Here is a 12,606-nt window from a genome sequence, read left to right on the forward strand (position 1 = left end):
TGCTCTGTCCCATCGGGGAGGGAGGTAGGGGGGTACCCAACATCCCCCTCAAGCTGGACACAATTTTTGTGTCCTTTGTGTTGACAGAACTGGCTCATCCGGTGATACACCCGTCCGGTTACCTCCTGCGGGTGTTCTTCTCCTACCAAGCGAGAAGCGTAATGGTGTGGTCTAACACGGGTTCTCGGGCGGAACAGCTGCCGTGGCACTTTGGCCATGCGGCCAAGTGGTTGCGTGCACACCCCGAGGTTGAAGTTGCCCGAGTAGGTTTAGACCACAGGCACCTGTACGAGGAGGTCAGGCAGGCAGGGAGTCCTGCGCCTGTAGCGGGCATCTCGGAAGTGGTCTGGGAGGGAGTGCAGGCGCGGGGCCTGGACAACAGGCTCAAGGACCTGAATTGGTTGAGCCTCCACAAGTGTCTGCCGGTACGGTCCACCATGTACCGGCATAGCTTGGCGCGATCCCCCACCTGCCCAAGGGCTGCTTGTGGCAGGGAGGAGACTGTGCGCCATGCTTTTTGGGACTGTGCCTTTGCCGGAGTGGTATGGGCGAAGGCACGGGTGTTGATAGTTTTGGTAAGAGGGGATTTTGTGGTTACATGGGCTAGGTTAGAGAGAGGTGTAGGGAGAGCGAGGGGTACAGATAGGGATAGATTTCTGCTCTGGCTTCTCATAAGCCTCTTTAAACGGGGGCTGTGGGAAGCCAGGCAGAATTTGGTAAAGACAGGGAGAGATTGGGGGGTGGAAGGGATATTTAGGAGGGTGGAAGGAGATTTAAGAGGTAGGATGAAGAGGGAGGAGAGGAAGTGGGGGAAACATGCGGCACGGGAGAGATGGAAAGGGGGTTTAGGGCTGGGGGTTTTAGATTGAGATTTATAAGGGGATAGATTAGGAGCGGAGAGATAGGGAAAGGTAGAGGTTAGGAATGACGGGGAGGGATGATGCTCCCCTGAGGTTTGTTTTTGTTTGGTGTTTTTGTAAATATGATTTTGTAAAGTATGAATGGCATAGATGGTAATAAATTATTTTTCTAAAAAAAAAAAATCTGTTCTTATCAGTTTAATATCTGATACGTCCCCCATCGGGGGACTACATATTAAATGGATTTTTCGAACAGGGAGTCGGAAATGGGGCTTGCTCCGTCCGCTCCACGCATCGACCCGGTATTGCAGTACCTCCGGGAACGGTGCAACACTTTTCTCCCGTTGTCAAGGAAAAATGCACATTCACAAAGCTATGTAAACAGCTGGCTAGCTAGCTAGCTGGCTAGCAGAAGAAGAGAAGGAAAGAAACATTCAAACTGAAAGAAAGGCGAAGCGCCCTTCAATGGGGTCCCCCGTTTCCCGCCATTTTACTTAAAAAAAAAAAATTTGGGGCCAGGATACTCTCTCTCTCTCTCTCTCTCTCTCTCTCTCTCTCTCTCTCTCTCTCTCTCTCTCTCTCTCTCTCTCTCTCTCTCTCTCTCTCTCTCTCTCTCTCTCTCTCTCTCTCTCTCTCTCTCTCTCTCTCTCTCTCTCTCTCTCTCTCTCTCTCTCTCTCTCTCTCTCTCTCTCTCTCTCTCTCTCTCTCTCTCTCTCTCTCTCTCTCTCTCTCTCTCTCTCTCTCTCTCTCTCTCCGACCTTCTTTTTATCCACAGACAGCCCTCGAAAACTTGGAAGAGTGGGTTCCGGGAGCACCCGCGGGAACCCTGCCTAGAGTGCACAGAGTGTGTCTCGGGCCCCGACCTCTTGACTTCCATATGACTCTGGTTTCTCTTCATTACGCACAAGCCTTTCGCCTTTTACTAAAGACTTCCGTGGAGAGGAACACTTACGAGTTCAACGTATTTTTGGAGCGGCTTTGCTTCTTGCAGAGCCCGGTATCTTGTTTCAAGGGAAATTGACAGAGATGGGCCAGGATAGTGACTTAAAGACGCATTAGCGACTTTTTCCAAAAAACACCTGCCTGTTTGTTGCCAGGGAAACGGTGGGTGGGTGGGTGGGTGGGTGGGTGGGTTGGTTGAGTGGGGGTTGGAGGGAGAGAGGAGCTGGCTTTTGCCAACCCACCCGCTGAGGTCTGTCGAGACCCCCGGGGGTCCGGCGGTTTCAGGGTTCCATTTGTGGGTTATCGCTTCTCGGCCTTTTGGCTAAGATCAAGCTTGACACCGAGGTGTCCCACAGCTCGCTTAGCCAGAAGGTCGTCCCAGGAGAGCGGTAAGTTTTTTTTGTTTTTTGATTTTTTGATCAAAAATAACAAAAAAGGAAAATATACACTTTTGGGGAACTTTATTTTTCTCCCTTACAATTGTTTTGGGTTTTTCTTTGTTTTGGAGGAGTACGTCATTTTTTTGTGAGGATGGCGCAGAAATCAGCAAATGGGTCGGTCCCCGGGATCGGGCTCGCTAACACCCTGCGTTTTGCTTGGAAGGAGAAGGATGTGGAGACATTTGGGAGGGAGACATTCGGGAGGACAGTCCTTATGGGGACATTAAAACTGAAAGTGGAAGAAGTGTTTTGCCTTCAAGGCAACTCACTGGAAGGGACTTTCGACGTTGCTTTCTACACGGAGAGGAAGCATGATGAGATCCTGAAAAAAGTGAAGGAGGTTGGGAATACAAAGCCCATGTGTTTCTATGAGGTGAAGAGTCTGGCGAAGAACAATTTTCGGGTTGTAACCGTCAATATGTATAACCCCTACGTCAAAGATGAGGAGGTGAGGGCCTTTCTGGGGAGATATATGGATGGTGTCTCCTCAGGAAGGCCCATTAAGGACTCTATGGGGTTTTGGACTGGGAGGAGAGGGTTTCAGGCCCTCCTCAGGGAAGATCCTAGGGGAGTGGGGGGGTACCTTCATCCCCCGGCTATGTTCTCCCTGGGGGCTGACAGGGGGACATTGTATTATGCACGTCAGCCCCCGTTTTGCAGGCGCTGTATGGCCTATGGACACATCCTGGCCTCGTGCAGCACTAGAAAGTGCAGATTTTGTGGATCTGGGGAGCACGAGGCCAAGGACTGCGACGAGCCGAAGGCCTGCCACGGGTGTGGCTCTACTCAGCACCTGTGGCGCGATTGCCCGGCTCGTCAACGGTCATACGCGTCTGCAGTGGGAGGGGGAGCAGGAGCGGGGGATGGGGGAAGAAGAGGAGGGGAAGGAGGGGTTTTTTTTGCACAAAGAACTGGCCCAGACGGTAAGAAAAAAGAAGAAGAGAAAAGAGTGATAGCAGGAGGAGAAAGGACAAGAGAAGATACGGGAGCAGAAGATGGGAAGAAGGATGAAGATGGGGAAGTGGAGGAGCGAGAGGGAGGGGTGGGGGAGGGGGGGCCTGTGACAGGACCTGTGGGGGTGCCTGGGGCAGGACCTGTGGGGGGGGTGCCTGGGGCAGGACCTGTGGGAGGGGTGCCTTTGGCAGTTTCTGTGGGAGGGGTGCCTGTTGAAGGACCTGTGGAAGGGGGGGGGGTGCCTGTGGAAGGACCTGGGGAGGGGGGGGAGGTGCCTGGGGCAGGACCGGTGGAGCGGGAGGGGGGAGAGGGGGTACGGGAGTGGGGGGATAGCATGTCAGATTTCCTTGTGGAAGAGATGAGGGAAATGGTGGAGGAGCTAGCGGGGAAGAGGGGTGGTGTCTCCCCGCTACCTCCTACACCAAAAAAAGACAAAAAGAAACGGAAGATGAAGGGGGGCTCGGGAGGTAGAGAGGGGGAGGGGGGTGTAGAGGGGGAGGGGGGGGCTAAGAGATCAGCGGGGGGGGGGAGGGGGGAGGGGGGAGGACATTGGTCTCCCTGTTTGCCTCAACCCCTCAAAATTTAGAGGAGGGTGGCTCCGGTGAGGGGTCTGTGGGCTGTTTGTCGGAGGGGTCTCAACTCCTGTTTGGGGAGATGGGATCCCCCATACTCAGCCCCGAGGCATACAGGGAGGGGGGGTTGGAGAGTGGTGGTGAGGAACCCAGGGTGCAGGGCACTAGGCCTAACACACTGCCTGCATCCTGGGTTGGAGGGATGGAGGAGGACGGGGGGGCGTCAGGAGAGGAGAGGACGTCCCCGCCGGTGGAGATGGACCAGGGGAGCATCGGGTGAGTCTCCTGGTTTTTCTTTGGGTTTTGGGTTAAATTGTAAATAATTATTAAATAAATATGTCTGTTTCTTTTCTTAGTTTAAATGTTAGAGGTTTAAGGGATTTTGTTAAAAGGAGGGCGGTTTTTTGTTATTTAGAGGGTGTGGGTTTTGATTTCTGTTTTTTACAGGAGGTTCACCTGAGGGATGGTGGGGATGTGAATAGATTTAGGAGGGAGTGGGATAAGGGGGAATCTTTTTGGGGCATAGGAGGGGTGCACTCAACAGGAGTAGGAATTTTGTGTGGGAATAAAGAGGTTAAGGTAGAGAACACTTTTGTTATAATGCAGGGTAGAGTATTGGGGATAGATGTAGTGTATAGAGAAGCTAGGTATAGGTTAATTGGGGTATATGGGCCACAGGTGGCGGCAGACAGAAGGGAGATGGTGGACTGTCTGGCGCCCCTGTGTGTCACAAATAGGCACTTGGTGATAGGAGGGGACTTTAATATAGATTTAGGGGTAGGTGGTGATAGTAGTGCAGGCGCAATCACCGGGCTAATGGCTTGCCATGGTCTGGTTGATGGTGGCCTGCATACTACTCCGGCAATGGTCGGTCCTACATGGCGCAACTCCAGGGGGGTTGCGCGGAGGCTCGACTACATTTTTATATCCAGGTCTTTGGGTCAGTTGTCTGGGCGCCTGTTGCCTGTGTTCTTCACGGATCACGACGGGGTGTTCCTGCAGGTGGGGTCGCCAGTCTGCCTCTTCGGTAGGGGGTACTGGAAGTTAGATCGGGGTATACTGGAGGAGCAGGCTTTCGTTGACGCATTTTTTTGTTTCTTTCGGAGGCTTGACGGCCTCCGGTCCATGTGCGAGGGGGTGTTAGAGTGGTGGGATTTAGTGAAGGTGAGGATTAGGGCTTTTATAATAGGATATTGTAAAAGGAAAAAAAGGGAGGAAAGGAGGGAGGTGGATCGTATCCAAAGGTTAATTGAACTCGAGTACGAGGCGGGCAACCTCGGCGGGTCGATTGACTGGGAGAGATTCGCAGCCCTAAAGGCGCAGCTCAGGGAGCTGCAGGAGCAGAAGGCTCGAGTTTTCCTGGAGCGTGCGCATAGTGGCTTTCTAGAACATAATGAGACTTGTTCCGCTATGTTCTTTAAGTCGGTTAGGGCCAGGCAGAGTAGGAGGGTAATGCATGGCGTTAGGGAAGAAAATGGTAGTATAGTAAGTAAACCAGAGGAAATGGTCAGGGTGACAACTGATCATTTCCGAGGGTTATTTAAGGAAAGGGAAATAGATGTAGAGCAGGGAAACGTGTTTTTAGAACACTTGTCCCGGCGGTTGCCGGAGGACATTAGAGACGTGATGGAGGTCCAGATCTCACTAGAAGAGGTTGAGAGCGCTCTTAGGAGGATGGGTAAAGGGAAGGTGCCTGGGATGGATGGGCTGCCGGCTGAGTTTTACCTCAAGTTTTGGGGTATACTTGGACCGGTGGTCCTCGAAGTCTTGAAGGCCATCCTTGAGACGGGGGTCCCGGGGGGATCAATGGCTGTTGGTGTGCTGTCACTTCTTTATAAGAAGGGGGAAGCAACTGACCTTGGCAACTGGCGGCCGTTGACCATGCTGTGCGTAGATTACAAGATTCTTGCAAAGGTTTTAGCAGACCGGTTGCGCACAGCCCTTCCCTACGTCGTCCATGAGGATCAGACGTGCGGGGTAGAGGGCCGCTCTATAAGATGGAACCTACAGTTGATTAGGGACTCCATCGCCTCGGTTGAAGATAGAGGGCTGCCTTTAATGGTAGCAGCGCTAGATCAGGCGAAAGCCTTTGATCGCGTGAATAGATCCTTTCTATTCAGGGTATTAGGTAGATTAGGATTTGGGGAGAAGTTTATAGGATGGATCCGTACATTATATGTCGGAGCGGGGTGTCGAGTTAGTGTAAATAGTCACTTAGGTGACGTTTTTGACCTCTCGTCTGGGGTCAGGCAGGGATGCCCACTCTCGGCCCTCCTCTTCGTACTGTACATGGAGCCTCTGGGGGCTGCCATTAGGGCAGACACAGGGGTGGAGGGCTTGTTGATCCCTGGGAGCGGTGGGCTGCGTGTTAAGATGACGCAGTACGCCGACGACACTTCCTTGCTGTTGTGCAAGGACTCGTGCCTGACAAGGTCTCTTGCCATCATTGGGGATTTCACCCAAGCGTCGGGGGCGGTTCTGAATCATGCAAAGTCTTCCGTTAAGTTTTTCGGAAGATGGCGCGGTAGGACGGATGTGCCCGGGGGGTTATCTCTCTGTGAGGGGGCCCTGAGGATTCTCGGGGTCCATTTTGAGACCTCTGGCTCAGCGACGCTGAACTGGAACATGGTTATTGCAGTGGTACAGAAGAAGTTGGCAATGTGGAAGGCTAGGTCTTTGTCCTTTATAGGTAAGGTCCTGGTCCTAAAGGTGGATGTATTGCCATCTCTTTTGTACTTGGCGTACATCTACCCATTGCCGGCTTGTCTGAGGAGGCCTCTAGTGAGGCTTGTGTTTCAGTTCATGTGGGGTGGCAGGTACGAGTGGGTCGCCAGGGCGCGCATGCTCTGTCCCATCGGGGAGGGAGGTAGGGGGGTACCACATCTCCCCCTCAAGCTGGACGCAATTTTTGTTTCTTTCCTGTTGACGGAGCTTGCTCGTCCGGTTATACACCCGTCCGGTTACCTCCTGCGGGTGTTCTTCTCGTATCAGGCGAGAAGCGTAATGGTGTGGTCTAACGCGGGTCCTCGGGCGGAACAGCTGCCGTGGCACTTTGGCCATGCGGCCAAGTGGCTGCGTGCGCACCCCGAGGTTGAAGTTGCCCGAGTAGGTTTAGATCACAGGCACCTGTACGAGGAGGTCAGGCAGGCAGGGAGTCCTGCGCCTGTAGCGGGCATCTCGTCAGTGGTCTGGGAGGGAGTGCAGGCGCGGGGCCTGGACAACAGGCTCAAGGACCTGAATTGGTTGAGCCTCCATAAGTGCTTGCCGGTACGTTCCATCATGTACCGGCATAGTTTGTCGCGATCCTCCACCTGTCCAAGATCTGCTTGTGGCAGGGAGGAGACTGTGCGCCATGCCTTCTGGGACTGTGCCTTTGCCGGACTAGTCTGGGCTAGGGCACGGGTGTTGCTAGGTATGGTTAGGAGCGATTTTTTGCTGACTTGGGCTAGGTTAGAGCGAGGCGTAGGGAGAGCGAGGGGAACGGATAGGGACAGGTTTCTGCTCTGGCTTCTCATGAGTCTCTTTAAAAGGGGGCTGTGGGAAGCCAGGCAGAATTTAGTTAAGACAGGGAGAGATTGGGGGGTGGAAGGGATAGTGAGGAGGGTGGAAGGTGATGTGAGGGGGAGGATGAAGAGGGAGGAAGTAAAGTGGGGGCAGCATGCGGCACGGGAGAGGTGGAAGGGGGGATTAGGGCTGGGAGTGTTAGAGTGAGGTTTGTAAGGGGATAGATTAGGGAAGGGAAGATAGGGAAGGGTTAGGTATTGGTTAGGTATGACGGGGAGGGACGATGCTCCCCTGAGGTTTGTTTTTGTTTGGGTTTTTGGTGATTTTTGTAAATAGAATGAATGAGAATTATTATTTTGTAAAGTATGAATGGTATTGAGTGTAAATAAATTATTTTTTGTAAAAAAAAAAAAAAAAATCTGTTCTTATCAGTTTAATATCTGATACGTCCCCCATCGGGGGACTACATATTAAATGGATTTTTCGAACAGGGAGTCGGAAATGGGGCTTGCTCCGTCCGCTCCACGCATCGACCCGGTATTGCAGTACCTCCGGGAACGGTGCAACACTTTTCTCCCGTTGTCAAGGGAAAATGCACATTCACAAAGCTATGTAAACAGCTGGCTAGCTAGCTAGCTAGCTAGCTAGCTGGCTGGCTAGCAGAAGAAGAGAAGGAAAGAAACATTCAAACTGAAAGAAAGGCGAAGCGCTCTTCAATGGGGTCCCCCGTTTCCCGCCATTTTACTTAAAAAAAAAAAAAAGAAAAAAAAAAAGAATTGGGGCCAGGATATTCTCTCTCTCTCTCTCTCTCTCTCTCTCTCTCTCTCTCTCTCTCTCTCTCTCTCTCTTTTTTCCAAAAAACACCTGCCTGTTTGTTGCCAGGGAAACGGTGGGTGGGTGGGTTGGTTGAGTGGGGGTTGGAGGGAGAGAGGAGCTGGCTTTTGCCAACCCACCCGCTGAGGTCTGTCGAGACCCCCGGGGGTCCGGCGGTTTCAGGGTTCCATTTGTGGGTTATCGCTTCTCGGCCTTTTGGCTAAGACCAAGCTTGGTACTGCGGTGCCCCAGAGCTCGCTTAGCTGAAAGCCGAAGGCCGGAGGGCGTCGAAAGTTTTTTTGAATTTTTCAGAAAATTTCTTAAAACATACTTGACTACAGCCATACTGATATGGCGGGTAGTGGGAACACCGGGTCGGTTCCAAGGGCCGGATTAAAGAACACGATAAGATTCGCATGGAAGCAAGAAGGAGAAGTAAGGATGCCGAGGGACACCTTCGCCAGGACCGTGTTGATGGGGGCGCTATCTCTGAAGGTCCCAGATGTGATGTGCCTGCAGGGGAACTCGATGGAAGAGGCGTACGACGTAACTTTCTACACTGAAAGTAAGAGTGATGGAGTAATGGAGAAGGTAAAAGAGGCAAAGGGGGAAAGACCTTTGTCCTTTTTTAACATCGTGTGCCTGGCGAGAAGGAACTTCAGAACAATAAATATACATATGTATAATCCACACGTGACGGATATGGCGGTGGCGGCCTTTTTGGGTCGCTACTGCGAAGTAACATCGGGAGCCAGGTACGTGAAGGACTCGCTGGGCTTTTGGAACGGCCGCCGCCAATTCCAGGTGCTCCTAAGGGAAGATCCGGGTGGGTTTGAGGGCTTTTTGCATCCCCCTGCGGTCTTTACAATAGGGGCGGATAGAGGCATGCTGTTCTATGCACGTCAGCCTCCTTTCTGCAGGAAGTGCAGGGAGTACGGGCATGGAACAGCCTCATGTGGGCTGGTAAAATGCAGGTTTTGCATGTCGGAGGAACATGAGGCCAAAAATTGTACGGCACCAAAAGAATGTCACGGTTGTGGCAGTAAACAGCACCTGTTTCGTGAGTGCCCGGCGAGGCAACAAACATATGCGGCAGCGGCTGCTGGGGGAAGAATGGACGGAAGAAAAGGCGTGGAGGAGAAGGGGAGGCCAGGAGAAGGGTACCTAGGTCACAGGCCAGAAGAGGCAGCAAGAAAGATGGTGAGTGGGGAACTGGAGAAGCAAGCCAGGTCCTTGACCGCTCCAGACGTCGGGGGCAAAGTCGTTTTGGAGGAGAGGGCCTTGGTGGAGTTGGAGGTGGTCCCGGAGACCCAGACGGGTACTCAATCCATTAGTAGACAGCAGGGAGAGGTTGGTGGAGCAACGGGAGAGTTGGGCTCATCTCTCGACAAAGTACATATAAATGAAGACGCAATCGGGGCCCTAGTGGGGGAGATGAGGGAGATGGTGGAGGGTTTCCAAGTCCCCCATATGGGGACGGCGGAATGGGGGTCCATTTCACCCTTACCTGCCACTCCAAAAATGAAGAGGGACACCTCCACAGACCAGCAGGCCCCGCAGGAGTCAGGGCTGTTAGAGGACTCAGGGGAGGCCCGGAGGAAGAAAAAGAAGAAGAAGTTGTCCCTCGGGCCGGGAGAGGGCCAGAGTGGGCTGGGAGGGGTGGGAGCGATCGGGGACAGTGCCACAGAGGTGGCCCCCCAGTCACCGCGGGTATCATCTCTCCCACTATTCCCGATGGAGATAGATCTGGTGGCCTCTGCGCTGTGTATGCCAGATGGAGATGGGGTGTCTCAGGCTTTTTCTGGGACGCCGGGACTCCCCATCCACAGCCCCAACCTTTTCCCTGCATCTTGGGTTTCTCAGAGGGGGGGGGGCAGTGGATGGGGAGGCCTCAGAGGAAGGGCCCTTGCCCATGGATGTACGAGTGGTTGGGGAGATGGTCAGTGGCACCGAGGTGTCTCCCCTGTCCTCACGAGGTCCATCTCTCCGGCTCTTCCAGAGGGACAAGATGGACAAGGTGTTTTTTCCAGATGTGGATGGGGTGTCTCAGGCTAGTTCTGGGACGCCGGGACCCCCCATCCCCAACCCCTTACCCGCATCTTGGGGTCCGCAGGAGGGGGCCTCGGAGGCTGCTGGTCCAGCGTCCAATTTCGACGAGGACCTTTACCCACCGGACAGAGTGAGTACTTGAACCCTGCACCTGGTTGACTTTTCGTTATCAGTGTGCAACCATGGCAGAGATTCAAATAATGACTATGAATGTTCGGGGTCTAAGGGACATTGTAAAAAGAACTGCTGTCTTTAGTTGTTTATCCAACGTATGTTTTACCTTTTGTTTCTTGCAGGAGGTACATTTAAGGGATGGGGGGGACGTAGAGCAGTTTAAAAAAGAGTGGGTTAAAGGGGAGTCTGTGTGGAGTGTGGGGGGTGTCCACTCATCAGGGGTTGGAATTTTGTTTGGGACACGGGAGGTGAGGGTGGAAGGCACGTACGTTGCGATGCAGGGGAGGGTTTTGGGGGTGGACATAGCGTTAGGGGATTTTAGACTTAGGATCATAGGGGTATACGGGCCACAGACGGTGCCAGAGAGAAGGGAGATGGTGGAGAGTCTGGCACCTCTGTGTGCCACAAACAGAGTTTTGGTAGTGGGAGGGGATTTTAATGTAGATTTAGGATTGGTGGGAGATGGTAGCGTAGGGGCCATTACCGGACTTATGGCAAGCCATGGTTTGGTGGATGGGGGCCTTAACACTACTCCGGCGCTGGCGGGTCCCACGTGGCGTAACTCCCGGGGGGTCGTGCGGAGGCTGGACTATGTATTTCTACCTAAATCCTTGGGGCTTTTGTCTGGGCGCCTGCTGCCTGTGTTTTTCTCAGATCACGACGGGGTCCTCCTTCGGGTCAAGGCGCCTGTCTGCCTTTTCGGTAGGGGGTACTGGAAGCTCGACCGGGACATCCTGGAGGAGCGGGCTTTTGTCAATGCTTTCTCTGTTTTTTTTCGGGGGCTTGAGGGTCTCCGGCCTATGTGCGGAGGAGTTTTGGAATGGTGGGAGGTAGTTAAGGTAAGAATTAGGGTATTTATTATTGGTTATTGTAAAAGGAAGGGGAGAGAGGAGAGAAGGGAGGTGGAGCAGCTCCAACGTTTACTCGATCTCGAGTACGAGGCAGGCAACCTCGGTGCCTCGATGGACGTTGAGCGTGCTACCAGCCTCAAGGCTCAACTCAGGGAGGTGCATGAGCGGAAGGCCCGTGCCTTCCTGCAGCGTGCACACTGAGTTTATAGAGCAGAATGAGACCTGCTCTGCAGTGTTTTTTAAATCAGTTAGGGAAAAGCAGGTAAGACAGGTTTTTTATGGGGTGAGGGATGGACAGGGTAGGGTAGTTAGGGAGCCGGAGCAGATGGTCAGGGTGGCAACTGACCATTTCCGGGGGTTTTTCCAGGAGAGGGTAGTAGAAGAAGAACAGGGTACCGTGTTCTTAGAACACTTGTCCCGGCGTGTGCCGGAGGACATTAGAAAGGCGATGGATGCCCCGATAACACTAGAGGAGGTGGAGAGCGCCCTCAAGAGGATGGGGAAAGGGAAGGTGCCTGGGATGGATGGGCTGCCAGCTGAGTTTTACCTCAAGTTTTGGGGTATGCTTGGACCGGTGGTCCTAGAAGTCCTGACGGCCGTTCTCGAGACTGGAGTCCCGGGCAGGTCAATGGCTGTAGGCGTGCTGTCTCTCCTCCACAAGAGGGGAGACACCGCCGACCTTAGCAACTGGCGGCCGTTGACCATGCTGTGCGTAGATTATAAGATACTAGCTAAGGTCATGGCAGACCGTGTGCGCACAGCCCTTCCCTACGTTGTCCATGAGGATCAAACGTGTGGGGTGGAAGGCCGTTCCATTAGGTGGAACCTCCAACTGATAAGGGACTCCATCGCCTGGGTTGAGGATAGAAGTCTACCTCTGATGGTAGCGGCGCTTGATCAGGCCAAGGCTTTTGATCGCGTCAGTAGGGTTTTTCTTTTCAGAGTGTTAGGTAGGTTAGGGTTTAGTGATCGCTTTATAGAGTGGATCAAGATTTTGTATGTGGGAGCGGGGTGCCGGGTGAGCATAAACAGCCATCTGGGCGACGTGTTTAGCCTCTCATCAGGGGTCAGGCAGGGATGCCCGCTCTCGGCACTCCTTTTCGTGCTCTATATGGAGCCCCTGGCGGCTGCCATCAGGGCTGACGCAGGGGTGGAGGGCTTGCTGGTCCCTGGTAGCGGCGGTTTGCGTGTTAAGGTGACACAATACGCCGATGACACCACCTTGCTTTTGTGCAAGGACTCGTGCCTGCTAAGGTCTCTGGCCATAATTGGAGACTTTACCCGCGCGTCGGGAGCGGTCCTTAACCTCGCCAAGTCGTCTGTTAAGTATTTCGGCAGATGGCGGGGCAGGACGGACGTGCCCGGAGGGCTATCTCTCTGTAATGGGGCCCTGAGGGTTCTTGGGGTCTACTTTGAGACCTCCGGCTCCGCGACACTGAACTGGAAC

The 12,606-nt window shown here is 53.4% G+C and overlaps 2 non-coding genes and 1 pseudogene across 2 annotated transcripts; all 3 read left to right on the plus strand.

Moving 5' to 3' along the window:
• Positions 1–1,020: 1,020 nt before the first annotated feature.
• LOC118945524 lies at positions 1,021–1,196 on the plus strand (annotated as a pseudogene).
• Positions 1,197–1,738: 542 nt separating this feature from the next.
• Positions 1,739–1,855, plus strand: LOC118945657. The gene has a single exon (XR_005040772.1). It is a non-coding gene; the product is annotated as a U5 spliceosomal RNA (small nuclear RNA).
• A 5,806-nt stretch (positions 1,856–7,661) lies between these two features.
• LOC118945528 lies at positions 7,662–7,843 on the plus strand. Its single transcript, XR_005040667.1, has one exon. It is a non-coding gene; the product is annotated as a U2 spliceosomal RNA (small nuclear RNA).
• Positions 7,844–12,606: the final 4,763 nt, after the last annotated feature.

Source organism: Oncorhynchus mykiss, chromosome Y (assembly GCF_013265735.2).
Source record: "Oncorhynchus mykiss isolate Arlee chromosome Y, USDA_OmykA_1.1, whole genome shotgun sequence".
Taxonomy (NCBI): Eukaryota; Metazoa; Chordata; class Actinopteri; order Salmoniformes; family Salmonidae; genus Oncorhynchus; species Oncorhynchus mykiss.